General features: G+C 36.9%; 1 protein-coding gene and 1 pseudogene across 29 annotated transcripts in view; one reads left to right on the forward strand and one right to left on the reverse strand.

Moving 5' to 3' along the window:
- The window catches only part of CEP63 (centrosomal protein 63), an 89,231-nt gene that overhangs the window by 24,609 nt on the left and 49,730 nt on the right, over positions 1-14,892 (forward strand). The window lies entirely within an intron of this gene.
- On the reverse strand, positions 147-7,264 carry LOC103786764 (developmental pluripotency-associated protein 4-like; annotated as a pseudogene).

Raw genomic sequence — 14,892 nt, forward strand, 5'->3', positions numbered from 1 at the left:
TCTAACACCTGCAATCCACCAGTCTGCATGGACTGGTAAGCAGGTATGGAGAGAACCGGAGTTCACCTATCAGCAACACCACCATGGAATCGACTGTTGAGCCTTTCTACTATTAATTACCATATATGTGCCTTTTTTCTGGTATTTTATTCCCACTGGATGCTTTTTATTAAGACCTTGTACCTGTGAACACATTTGGGGCACAACTTACTGTCTTCAAGGTGCAGGGGTGGGAAATTGGGAGGCGGGAAGCAAGAAGAGTGCACTTACTCTCCCTTCTTGCATTTCTGGAGCCCAGGCTTGTCTAGCGTGAAACTGGAGGTGAACCCAACCATCTGTATCTGCAGGGAGACTTCTCCCATGGTCTTCTCTTGTGGAGATTCCTCTGCCTCTGGTGTCCCACCCTGGCTGCAGTTCTGGCCCTGGAGGCCAGCAAAGCACCTGGGGTAGAAGTTTTCTTACAGCTGTATTAACTCCTTCAAGGAGAGCAGCAGACTCTTCCAAGGCAGGCAGCACCCCCCCCAAGAGGGAAGAGCCATCTCAGGAGGATGTCTCCTCAGAACTTTTCAGGGACGTTTACCCCTTGTCCACCTTTGATTTTTTTTTTGTAATGATTTCTGAGTTCTGGCCTCTTTTGCTGTGCTAGGAATGTCCTTTTGTTTTGGGTAGGTGAAGGCACACGGGTGCTTATGTGCATCTAATTTCTGGCCTTTGGTGCTCAGCTTTAATTGTTGGCACCAGGCACACAGAATGTCCTGGCGAATCAGGTTAACGGGTAGCAGTTTAGAGGGTAATGGAGGGATTGGTATCTTCTTCTGAGGTTTTAGGTTGTTGTCACTGAACTCTGCCTTCCTCTTTGGGCAGAGCACTTTGTCACCTTTTCATTTGGTCCCCTTTGCTGATGTTCCTGGCAAAGCAATTGTGCTTGGTTAATTAGAAGTTTGCTAATCCTCGTCCCTTGACTTCTCTGTGGATTTCCACTCTTTGCCTTTTTGACTTCTCCATACTCGGAAAAGAAGTGGAGGTTGACGAAATTTTTCCAGAATCAAAACACTTCTTTCAAGTATGTGTTATAACACATTCATAATCCAATTTGAGCAGTATATGAAATAAGAACTAGAAAATAGGGCTTTATGTTTTTGTCATTGTATTAGTTCATTCTCTCATTGCAATAAGGAACTACCTGAGACAGGGTAAGCTATGCAGAAAAGAGGTTTAATTGACTCACAGTTCCACAGACTGTACAGGAAGCATGGCTGGTGAGGCCTCAGGAAACTTAATCATGGCAGAAAGTGAAGAGGAAGCAGGCACATTTTCACATGGCGGAGGAGGAGACAGAGCAAAGGGGGAAGTGCTACATACCTTTAAACAACCAGATCTCATGAGAATTCACTATCACAAGAATGGCAAGGGGGAAGTCTGCCCCCATGAGCCAGTCACCTCCCACCAGGCCCCTTCTCCAACATTGAAGACTACAGTTCAACATGAGATTTGGGTAGGGACACAGCCACACCACATCAGTCATTGTTACTTGTTTGAAAGGTACAGACCTAGAAGCACTTAGTCCTAGGGTGTAAACCACTGCTAATCAAATGACAGGTCCATGATGAGATTAAAAGCTTGCACCAGAATGTAAATCATTGTAGAGAGCAAAACCCCTCATCTTTCATAGTACCAAGTCATTAAACAGCTAAAACTGTTAACAGCTAAAATCAGTGTATATCCATCTTTTGCTGAGAAAATTTTGCTTGTAAGAATGTCTGTTACACTGAACAGTGTGTTTCAAGACATACTTGATTTACACTCTGCCTCAGGCTTCTTGTGCTGGATTGCTGTCTGTGAATAACTTCAGCCCACCTGCAAATCATACTTGGTGGATCACTAATATAAGCAACTTGTTTTGTAAATTAAGGCTTTATGTGTTTCTGGTTACAGTGTTGGCACTGGGTTGGTTTTAATGGACATTCCTGCTGTTACTATCTTCTAGCTCCCTACAGGGCACGTTGACTTTATGAAATGAGTAAGAAATTTGGAGTCCTGGCCCTGCCTCTTTTCAGCTGAATGGCCTTGGACAAGTAACTTCCATCATTATTAGCATTTAATGTTCCTAAACTTTTCTTCAACTTTATATTTATACTTGTCACAGTAAATAAAAAGAAAAATGATTCTACAAGGCTCATAAGAAAAAATAGTAATCTTCCCCACCCCTCTGAACCTAGGATTCTTACTTCTGTGAGGAGTAATTTCAAGCCTTTAACTCTTTCTTTTGGCATTTTCCCTATGTTTCCAAGGAAGCTTTTTTACTGCTGTATTTTCATTTATAGTTTTAGCTGTTTAATGACTTGGTACTATGAAAGATATGGGGTTTTGCTCTCTTACATACAATTATCATCCCCTCATCCTTCCAGGAGTGTATATCTTAATTTTTTGTTAGATTAATATTCAGTATTTACATCATTAAATGGTAAATATTATTCACAGTTGAGTCAGGTAGTGTAATTATAAGCAGACTTGTTTTTTGTACTGCTTTTTTGTTTTCCTGGAAATTACTAATTGTCTCACTTTCATTTGGTTTTTTAAACATACCTACCATTGATTCTTTCTGAAATCTCTGACACAGGTGTAAATCTTCTGCCATTGTGTTTAAACAAGGCAAATAATCTGTCCATTTTCTTTTCTTTCATTTCTTTTCCCTGTGAAGACATCTCTCCTGGAGCTTGCCATTCTCCACTGTGGATAGGTTGCTTTCAAGGATAGGTGTATAGCTGTCATCATGAGAACTCCCTTCATCATTATTCTGGAGGTTTTCTGTGCTCCTCTATTTGTGCTTCTTTGCATTCTCTGTCATCATATTTATATGTTTACATTTCTATTTTGATAGAACATAGTTTTGAGATCTTGTATATCTGAAAATAATCTTTATTCTATTTTCAGGCCTGATTGAAAGTTTGACTGGCTGTAGAAATCAGCTTTAGAAGTAAATTTCCCTCAGGACGTTTACAGTTAAATATGAATTATTTCAGACTTTAATATTTGATAATGGCAGATTAGGTAATTTGGGCCAGTTCACTCACCGAGGACAAATAGGTAAGTTAGATTTAAAAAAAATTTTGCTTGAAGTAAAATGCTATCAGGATGGTGAACAATTACCAGGCTGGGATCTGGGCTGGGCAAGAGGTTCAGGGAGGTGTGTCCAGGGTTTGGGGCCATTATTAACTGAAAGTAAAGAAGGCAGCCGAGAGGATAAAAGGTTGAGTGGTGTTTTTGATAACTTTAAGGGGCTAGGGGTCCATGATGGCTCTGAACGCCTCCTCAGTTTGGCTAAAGACCCTGAAAGGCTGCACCCTAGGAGTAAGGATGGACCAGAACAGGCCCTCTTGAAAAAACCACTCAGCTTCAAACATCTAAATCCCTGAAATCAGTTTAAGTTAAACTTAAGAGTGCTACTGTCCCCAGGCATCTCCAAAGTGCTAGGGCTTCCAGGAACCTGGAAGTAGCAAATGTAAATTTTCTTCAAAGGAAAAATTACCATTCTGGGTTTCAGATTATTCAGATAATTTTGCAAATGATGCTTGGTACTTGCTCAGAAAATAACCTGAGACAACAAAGACCAGGAGACAAGACAACACAAAGGAAAAATAGTAGAAGCAGCAGAAGATAGAAATAGACCCATGATAAATCTAGATATTTGTCATTATCATGCACACAGTTTACAATAACAATGTTTATTGCATTCAAGGCACTAAAAGATAAGATTGAGCATTTCGAAAAAGAATTAAAAACTGTAAAAAAAAATGAGTGGAAATTTTAGAATTGAAAAATAGAATGACTGAAATTAAGGTCTTAAAGATTAAGGGATAATTAGTGAACTAGATGATGTGACAGAAGAAAATGTCTAGAATAAAGCACAGGCAAAGTGATAGAAAATATGGATGAAAGGATATGAGAAAGAGAAGACAACAAGAAAGTCTAATATAAGTGTTTTTGGAATCCCTGAAGGAGGAAAAAAATGAGAATGGGCACAAAAGATATTTGGAGAGATACTGGCTGAGATTTTGCCAAAAGTGAGGAAGGTCATGTATTTAAGAAGTCCAAGAATCTCAAGCAAGATAAGTAAAAAGAAACAGTTGCCATGGTTGAAAACTAAAGACAAAGGGAAGAATCTGAAAAGCAATCAAAGAAAAAAAAGATTATCTACAAATAGCTCTTAACAGTTGACTTGTCAGCCAAAAAAGTGAAAGCCAGAAAACAATAAAATGTCTACAAAGAAAGAACATGACTTTTTCCTCTACCAAACGAGAATTCTGTATCCAGAATAAAGGTAAAATAAAGACATTTTCAGATGAACAAAAATTGAGAGAACTGGTTACAAGCAGACCTGCACTAAGGAAATATTAAAAAATGTTCTTTAGGTAGAAAGACAGTGATCCCAGATTGACCCTCAGAGCTGCAGGAAGAAATGAAAAGCAGTAGTAAATGTATGGGTAAATCTAAATGAATATTGATTGTATAAAACAACAATAGTAGATGGAGTTTTGCTATGTTGCCCAGGCTGGACTCGAACTCCTGGGCTTAAGCAATCCTACCTCAGCCTCCCAAGTACCTGGGACTACAGGTGCATGTCACTGTGCCCAGCTAACGGTAATTGCCTTTTGAGTTTAACGTATATATAAAATTATGGTGGCAATGGTGTTATATTTAAGTCAGGTTGGGATAAATGGAATTAAAGTATTTATAGCTAACATTAGACCTTGTTAAGTCACAAATCCATGTTTTTATCTTGAGGGAACCATTAAAAGTATATATTAGTAGAGAATATCTTCCATGCTAATAGAGAAAAATGGAATGATAAAAAAAGTAATCAGTCCCAAAGAAGGCAAAAAAGAAGAGAAAAAGGAACAGAGCTTTTTAAGTACAAATATTATGTAACAAGATGACAGCTTTAAATCAAAATAGGTTTGTTAAATGTAAATGCAGTAACTGGCTTAATTAAAAGAAAAACTGTCCAACTGGATCAGATAAACAAATGCAATTATTATTTAATGTTTATAGAAATATAAAAACATTGAAATTAAAAGGTAAAATATATAACATGCAAACAGTTTGACTAGAAAGATGGTATAACTATATTCTTATCAGAAAAAGTATGATTGGAGCAGAAGCCAAAAGCATTACTCAAGGTGAAGAAAAACACTTCATAATGAGAAAATGTGAAATTTCAGGATATGTAACTTTAGTAGACATTCTTTGTGCCCTGTAGTATGTCCTCTTTGCCTCCTGATTTCCTTTTAGCTATTAAATATAGGTCCTTGTGCACTGCCAACATCTACTATAACAGGGGTTTCCAATCTTTTGGCTTCCCTGGGCCAGATTGGAAGAAGAATTGTTTTGGGCCACACATAAAATACACTAACACCAATGCTGGCTGATAAGCTTAAAAAAAAAAATCTTGTAATGTTTTAAGAAAGTTCACACATTTGTGTAGGGCTACCTTCAAAGCTGTATTGGGCCACATATGGCCTGTGGCTTACAGGTTGGACAAGCTTGTAGTATACTTTGTTTGAAGGGGTGGGTTGCCGCTCCACACCTGTGGGTGTTTCTCGTTAGGTGGAACGAGAGACTTGGAAAAGAAAGAGACACAAAGTGTAGAGAAAGAAAAAAGGGGGCCCAGGGGACCGGCGTTCAGCATATGGAGGATCCCGCTGGCCTCTGAGTTCCCTTAGTATTTATTGATCATTCTTGGGTGTTTCTCGGAGAGGGGGATGTGGCAGGGTCATAGGATAATAGTGGAGAGAAGGTCAACAGACAAACACGTGAACAAAGGTCTCTGCATCATGAACAAGGTAAAGAATTAAGTGCTGTGCTTTAGATATGCATACACATAAACATCTCAGTGCCTTAAAGAGCAGTGTTGCTGCCTGCATGTCCCACCTCCAGCCCTAAGGCGGTTTTCCCCTATCTCAGTTGATGGAACATACAATCGGGTTTTATACCGAGACATTCCATTGTCCAGGGATGGGCAGGAGACAGATGCCTTCTTCTTGTCTCAACTGCAAAGAGGTGTTCCTTCCTCTTTTACTAATCCTCCTCAGCACAGACCCTTTACGGGTGTCGGGCTGGGGGACGGTCAGGTCTTACCCTTCCCACGAGGCCGAGGCCGTATTTCAGACTATCACATGGGGAGAAACCTTGGACAATACCTGGCTTTCCTAAGCAGAGGTCCCTGCGGCATTTGTGTCCCTGGGTACTTGAGATAAGGGAGTGGTGATGACTCTTAAGGAGCATGCTACCTTCAAGCATTTGTTTAACAAAGCACATCTTGCACAGCCCTTAATCCATTTAACCCTGAGTTGACACAGCACATGTTTCAGGGAGCACAGGGTTGGGGGTAAGGTTACAGAGTAACAGCATCTCAAGGCAGAAGAATTTTTCTTAGTACAGAACAAAATGGAGTCTCTTATGTCTACTTCATTCTACACAGACACAGTAACAATCTGATCTCTCTTTCCTTACCCCATACTTTGTTTCTCTCTCTGGGGCCTTGGAAAGCTGCTTAGATGAAATCTGGAAGTGTTGGGGAGTTAATACTCTTAGATCTTAGGTCAAGGTTCAAGTAGTGGAGGGACTAGGTGAATTCTCCAACTTCCCATTCCTCAGAGAGACGATTCTGAAAGATTCCATCTGGTTCCTTAGTGGATTCCCAGTGGAATTCATCACCAGCTGCTTACTTCAGTAATATGCTTAATATGCTCAATAGCACGTCCTTTATTAGCTTTCCTTCCTTCTCTGCCTTGCTCTCTGTGTCCTCACTGTGCTTTCTGGGGTCACCTCCAGTTGCCCTGAAGTCCATGTCTCAGCCTACACTTTGCTGGGGGACTCAAACCAAGATGAAAATATCTGCGTATCTAATGTGTCTAGTTAAATAGTTTTAAAAGAAAATCCTCTTTCTCTCTTATCTGTATGTGAAAAGTGACAGAACTAGGAAAAAACAGATGAAGCCACAATCATAGGGGAGAATTTTAACACATTTTTCTTAGTAACTGATGGAATAAGAGACAAACATAAGAAAGAATATAGATTTGAACAGCATGATCAGCAAACTTGACTTAATTTTTATATATAGAATATTATACAACAGAATTTCAGAGTACACATTCTTATTAGCACAAAAAATACCCTTACCAAAATTGACCATATGCTGGGCCATAAAGTAAATCTTGATACAGTTCAAAAGCTTGACGTCACAGGTATGGTCTCTGAACATAGTGGAAATAAGTTAGAAAAAGATAACTTGAAAATCTGCATACATTTGGAAATTAGGACATGAAGTTCTGAATAATTCATGGATCAGTGAGGAAATCACAATGGAAATTAGAAAATACTTTGAATTCAAAATGAAAATACAACATCAGACATACAGAATGCAGATAAAATATCTCAGAGGGACATTTATAGCCATAAGAGCATATATTAGAAAAGAGGAAGGGCTGAAAATCATTGAGGTATTGATTCATCTCAAGAGGTTGGGAAAAGAACTTGCTAAATTTTGAAGAATGTAAAAAGAAGGACATTTTTTAAAAATGAAAGTAAAAGCTTGGAAGTGATATGACATGAGAAAACTTCCAAAAGAAAACTGATGTAACTGTATTGGCATGAGACAAAGTAAACATCAAAGCCAGAAGCAATACTAAAGATCTAGGGACACTTAAAAATTATGAATGGATCAGTTAACCAGGTTGCTTTAATAATTCAATTCTATAAATACTTAATAATGTAGCCTTAAAATATACAAAGAAAAATGGGCAGAATCAAGGGAAAAATTAAGTACATGGTAATCATGGAAGACTTAACAAGTAGCTCTCAATTAATACAACAAGCAGAGAAAACCTCAGTTCAGGTGAAGATTTGATCAAGATTAACAAACTTAACCTAGTTAACAAACTTGACCTAATTAATCTAAATAGAACATTGTACCTAATAACTGCTGAATACACATCCAAGTGAATATGGACCATTTACCACTACTGCCATAAAGCATGTCTCAGATTAGAATCATGTTTTTTGACCAACGTGGATTTAATCTAGAACTCAGAACAATGAAAGACATCCAGAAAAATCCTCAAAAGCTTGGAAATTAAGCAATACACTTCTAAATAACCCATGAATCAAAAGAAATCAAAATGAAAATTAGAAAATATTTTGGACTGAATGATAATGAATATGGTATGTATCAAAACTTGTGGAATGCAGCTAATGTGGTGCCTAGAATGTTAGCTATGTGTGTGTACATATAGCTACATTTTATATACAGCTAAAATTATATATATTAGAAAGGCTGAAAGTGATCTAAGTAGCCATTTCAAGAAAAACCAAAAACCCCAGCAAATTAAAACCAAAGAAAAGAGAAAGAAAAGATGTAATAAAGAACAGAAACTAATAAAATAGGAAACAAATGTATAAGAGGAGGAACAAAGCTATTCTCTTTGAAAAAAATTAATTAAATTGATAACCTTGGCAAGACTAATTAAGAAAAAAGGGGGGAAAATAACTAATGTTAGCAATTAAAAAGAGAAACCATAATAGAGCCTCTGAATAGTAAAGGGGTTATAAAAAGATACTATGAATGGCCATGTACCCACCCCCCCGCCACAGTAAAACATTTAGATGTAATAAAAAATCCCTAGGAAAGCACAGCATACAAGAAAGGTTGAAGCATGTGAATAGTACCCTATTAAATTGATTTTTTTTTTTTTTTTGAGATGGAGTCTCACTCTGTCGCCCAGGCAGAAGTGCAGTTGCGTGATCTCAGCTCACTGCAACCTCTGCCTCCTGGGTTCAAGCGATTCTCCTGCCTCAGCCTCTCGAGTAGCTGGGTATGCAGGTGCGCACCACCATGCCCAGCTAATTTTTGCTTTTTTTTTTTTCTTAAGTAGAAATGGGGTTTCACCATGTTGGTCAGGCTGGTCTCAAACTTCTGACCTCAGGTGATCTGCCCGCCTCAGCCACCCAAAGTGCTGGGATTACAGGCGTGAGCCACCACGCCCGGCTAAATTGAATGTGTTATTGAAAAACCTGCTCATAGATAAATCTCTTGGGCCCAGTAGACTTCATTGGTGAATTCTACCAGACATTTTAAGAAATAAGTAACATGAATTTTATATAAAATATTCCAGAGAACAGAAGAAAAGATAAGATTTTCCTAACTCCTTTTATGAAGCATCATAATCTTTATTTCAAAACTTAACAAGGATGTAGCAGTTAAGGAAAATTACAGGCCAGTCTTATGTGAATGTTAATATAAAACTGTTAGTCAAAATATTAACAAACTAAATCCAGCAATATTTAGAAAAGATATTACATACTAACTTAGGTTTATTCTAGGCATTCTGGGTTGTTTCAACATTCATAAATCAACATAATTCATCATATTATCAGAGGAAAAAACACCATAGTTATCTCAATCCGGGAAAAGAGTTTAATGAAATTCAGTTATCCATTTGTGATAAAAATATTAAAATCCCTTAGAAAATTAGAAATGTTAAGGGAATTTCCTTAATCTAGTAAAATGGTATATAAGAAACATAGCAAGTAGCAATTAATGTAACCCATTGTTAGAAGCTTTCCTTCAGAGATTGTGAATGAGACAAGGATGCCCAGTATCACCACTTTTTTTTTTGTTGTTATTGTAGTGGAGGTGTAGCTAGTGCAATAAAGCAAGAAAAATAAATAAAAGACATAAGGATTAGAGAGGAAGAAATACCACTGCAGTAATTAGCACATGCTTTGTTGGTGTACACAGAAAACCTAAAAAATCTATGTAGACAGACTTAGAATTAACAAATGAAATAGGTTTGCTGAGTTAAAGGTTAATTTACAAAAATTTATTGATTCTTTGTACCAGCAAAAAGCAATTAAAAATGAAGTTAAAAAAGATACCCTTGACAAGAGTATCAAAAAAGCACCAAATACAGTAAATCCAATGAAAGAGGTATAAGACCTCTGCACAGAAAGCTCTAAATTATGGAGAGAAATTAAAACTGATATAAATGGGAGAATAGATGTTCATGGATAGAAAGACTCAATATTTTAAAGGTATTGGTTTCTCCAATTTTGATCTATTCAGTATTATTCTAATTAAAACTCCAGTATATTTTAAAGTGAAAATCAACAAGGTTGATTCTCAAATTTATATGGCAGTAGCCAAAACAATCTTGATGAAGAGAAATTAAGGTGGAGCACTTAGGGTACTAGAAAACAAGATTTATTAAAAACTGTATTAAGACAGTGTGGTATTGCAAGGATAGAAAAACAGACCAATGGAACAGAATAAAGAGTCCCATAACAGAGATCCCACATATGTGAACATTTGATTCATGACAAGATGACACTGCAAGATGGTGGGGAGTCTTTTCAATACATGTCACTGGATCAACTGAGTAACAATATGGGGGAAAAAGAAAGATTTTGACTTCTAGTTTTATACCATATACCAAATTCAATTCTAGATGGATTACGAATTTAAATGTGAAATGCTGAAGATTTTCTAGAAGATGACATAAGAGAAAATCTTAGTGCCTTGGAGTAGGGAAAGATTTCTTAAAAAATAATGATAAAAGGTTACTAATTTAGACTATATTAAAATAATGAACATTTCATATATTTACAGCATACAACCAACAAAAGATAAAGAACATCTGTAAATTAATAAGTTGACTGAGTAGAAAAATGGGCAAAAGACAAATAGTCATTTCACAAAGGAAGATATCAAAATGACCAGTGAGCATGTGAAAAGGTGCTTGGTTTCACAGGTTACTAGGAAAATGCAAATTACAATCACAAGATAACCCTAAACATACACCAGAATGGCTAAAAGTTAAAAGACTAATAATACTAAGTTACTATAGGGGTATGAAACAGCTCAGTATTTTATCAAAAAGAGTGCTGTACTTTTCTGTGCAAATATTTACTTTAAATTTAATTTTGTTTTAAAAAGCAACAGTCAATTCCCATTTTCAGTAGTAGAAAATATACATTTTGTGTATTTTTTCCCATGGGTATTCTGGATTGTTCCCCTTTGGGCCTGGAAGTTTGGAAATGGTTGAACATGACTTAGCATGTTTGCTTTCTGCTTTAAACACTAAAAGTCCTTGTCTTTTCACATTTTACATTTATGCAAAGTACATTTGTATTTTTCTCCTTGCTTATTTCTTTTATATTAATATATTCTGTTTACATGCATAATTTTTCCCACTTTGTTTTATTCTAGAACTCTTGTAGTAGGAAGTACTAGAAGATCTGTGAATATCTTAGTCTTGTTACCTTCATTAACAGCTAATATTCTCACTTCTGTTTAATGATCAGTGACTTAGTATTGCATAAGAATCAATAGTCCAATTAACTAAATCGAAGCGCTCATTTCTCCCTTTCAGTGTTACTGAAGTTTTATTTTCTGGGAGGGGGATGTTGAATTCCACATTATTGTTTTTAGTGTTTTTTCAGAATCATTTTTCCAAAATACTTTTTACCTTTTTGAGGATGGACTTTTTGCAGTGCACTTTGACTGTATAGAGTGTGCAAATGACATTTCAGCTGGACTTGGGGGAGCTGTTCTGGCATTTTGGTTTGCAAATCAAACATGCACTCTCTTTTAGTCTCTTTTCTTTGTATTTCTTCTCATTGTTTCTTTTGGATCTGGTACTGTCATCTGCATTTCTTTATTAATTAACAAATTTGCCTGGAGATAATTTTTACTGCTCCTTGTCTTAAAAACATTTTACTTCCTACCTTTCTCCTTGTCAGTAAACAGGATACATGTAATTTGGGATTTATCTAATCTGTTAGTGATGGATGAAAAGACTCAAAGTGCCAAGAGATCAGGAAAATTCAGATCAATCCAGGAAGGAGGAATCATTAGGTGTGACTCTCAGAAGGACAGGGATCTTCAAGTGGGTCACAGGGTCATACTGGCAAAGCGTTTTCTTCTGGATGTGGGTTCACAAGGGATATAGGTGATTCTAATGAAAGAAGAGAGCCAAATGAGAGTGATTGTGAAGTGTTGTAGTCAGAAACGTGATTGTTTTTCTTTTTTTAAAATTTAAATTTTATTTTAAATTCAGGGGTACATGTGTAGGTTTGTTATATAGGTAAACTTGTGTCGTGGGGGTTTGTTGTACAGATTATTTCATCACCCAGGTATTAAGCCTAGTACCCCTTAGTTATTTTTTTCCTGATTCTCTCCCTTTACCCTCCAGTAAGCCTCAGTATGTTGTTCCCCTCTATGTGTCCCATGCGTTCTCATCACTTAGCTCCCATTTATAAGTGAGAATATGCGGTATTTGGTTTTCTGTTCCTGCAAAAGATGTGATCTCATTCTTTTTTATGGCTGCATAGTATTCCAATGTACCTCATTTTCTTTAGTCTACCATTGATGGACATTTAGGTTGATACTGTGTTTTTGCTCTTGTGAATAGTGCTGCGGTGAACATACGTGTGTATGTGTCTTTCTGATGGAACGATTTAGATTTTTTTTGGTATATACCTAGTAATGGGATTGCTGGGTTGAATGATATTTCTGTTTTTATATCTTTAAGGGATCACCATCATCTTCCATAGTGGTTAAACTAATTTACACTCCCACCAACAGTGTATAAGCGTTCTCTTTTCTCTGCAACCTTGCCAGCATCTGTTATATTTTGACTTTTAAATAATAGCCATTCTGAGCAATGTGAGATGGTATTTCATTGTGGTTTTGATTTGTGTTTCTCTTAAGATCAATGATGTTGAGCATTTTTTTATATGATTGTTGGCTGCCTGTATGCCTTCTTTTGAAAAGTGTCTGTTCATATCCTTTGCCCAGTTTTCAGTGGGGTGGTTTGTTTTTTTCTTGTAACTTTTAAGTTCTTTATAGATGCTGAATACTAGTCTTTTGTCAGATGCATAGTTTGCAAAAGTTTTCTTCCATTCTATATGTTGTTCACTCTGTTGATAGTTTCATTTGCTGTAAAGAAACTCTTTAGTTTAATTAGATCCCATTTGTTGACTTGCTTTTGTTGCAGTTGCTTTTGGTGTCTTTGTCATGAAATCTTTGTCTGTTTCCATGTCCAGAATGGCATTGCTGGGGTTGTCTTCCAGAGTTTTTTTTATAGTTTTGGGCTTTACATTTAAGTCTTTAATCCATCTTAAGTCTGTATATAATACAAGGAAGGGGTCCTGTTGCAATCTTCTGCCTATGGCTAGCCAGTTATCCCAGCACCGTTTATTGAATAGGGAGTCCTTTCCTTATTGCTTGTTTTTGTCAGTTTTGTTGAAGATCAGATAGTTACAGGTGTGCAGCCTTATTTCTGGGTTCTCTATTCTCTTCCATTGGTCTATGTATCTGTTTTTGTACCAGTGCCATACTGTTTTGGTTACTGTAGCCCTGTAATATAGTTTGAATTTAGGTAGTGTGATGCCTCTAGCTGTGTTCTTTTTGCTTGGGATTGCCTTAGCTATTCAGGCTCTTTTTTGGTTCCATATGAATTTTAAAATAGTTTTTCCTAGTTCTGTGAAGAATGTCATTTGGTAGTTTAATAGGAATAGTGTTGAATCTATAAATTGCTTTGGGCAGTATAGCCATTTTAATGATACTGATTCTTCCTTCCATGAGCATGGAATGTTTTTCCATTTGTTTGTGTCATCTCTGATTTCTTTGAGCAGTGTTGTATATTGTTTCTATAGATTTTTCACCTCCCTGGTTAGCTATATTCCTAGGTATTTTATTCTTTTTGTGACATTTGTGAATGGGATTGCATTCCTGATTTGGCTCTCAGCTTGACTGTTCATGGTGTATGGCAGTGCTGTGACTTTTGTACATTGATTTTATATCCTGAGACTTTGCTGAAGTTGTTTATCAGCTTAAGGAGCTTTTGGGCTGAAACTATGGGGTTTTCTAGATAGAGGATCATGTCGTCTACAAACAGGAATAGTTTGACTTCCTCTCTTCCTATTTGGATGCCCTTTATTTCTTTCTTTTGCCTGATTGCTCTGGCCAGGACTTCTAAAACTATGTTGAATAGGAGTGGTGAGAGAGGCATCCTTCTCTTCTGCTGGTTTTCAAGGGTTTCCAGCTTTTGCCCACTCAGTATGATATTGGCTTTGGGTTTGTCATAGATGGCTCTTACTATTTTGAGATGCGTTTCTTCAGTACCTAGTTTATTGAGAGTTTTTAACATGGAAGGGTGTTGAATTTTATCAAAAGCCTTTTCTGCATCTATCGAGATAATCATGTGGTTTTTGGCTTTAGTTCTGTTTATGTGATGAATCACATTTATTGATTTGTGTATGTCGAGCCAACCTTGCATCCTAGGGATGAAGCCTACTTGACTGTGGTGGATAAGCTTTTTGATGTGCTGCTGGATTTGATTTGCCATTATTTTGTTGAGGATTTCAGCATCAATGTTCATCAATGATATTGGCCTGAAGTTTTCTTTTTTTGTTGTGTCTCTGCCAGGTTTTGGTATCAGGTTGATGCACAACCCATAGAATGGGTTAGAGAGGAGTCCCTCTTCCTCAGTTTTTTGGAATAGTTTTAGCAGGAATGGTACCAGCTCTTCTTTCTACATCTGGTAGAATTCAGCTGTGAATCCATCTGACCCTGGGCTTTTTTTGGTTGGTAAGCTATTTATTACTGATTCAATTTCAGAACTTGTTATTGGTCTGTTCAGGGGTTCAGTTTCTTCCTGGTTCAGTCTTAGGATGGTGTATGTGTCCAGGAATTTATCCATTTCTTCTAGATTTTCTAGTTTATGTGCATAGAGGTGTTTATAGTATTCTCTGACGTTTGTTTGTATTTCTGTGGGGTTAGGGGTGATATCTTCCTTATCATTTCTGATTGTGTCTATTTGAGTCTCCTCT

Source organism: Pan paniscus, chromosome 2 (assembly GCF_029289425.2).
Source record: "Pan paniscus chromosome 2, NHGRI_mPanPan1-v2.0_pri, whole genome shotgun sequence".
In the NCBI taxonomy this organism is placed as follows: Eukaryota; Metazoa; Chordata; class Mammalia; order Primates; family Hominidae; genus Pan; species Pan paniscus.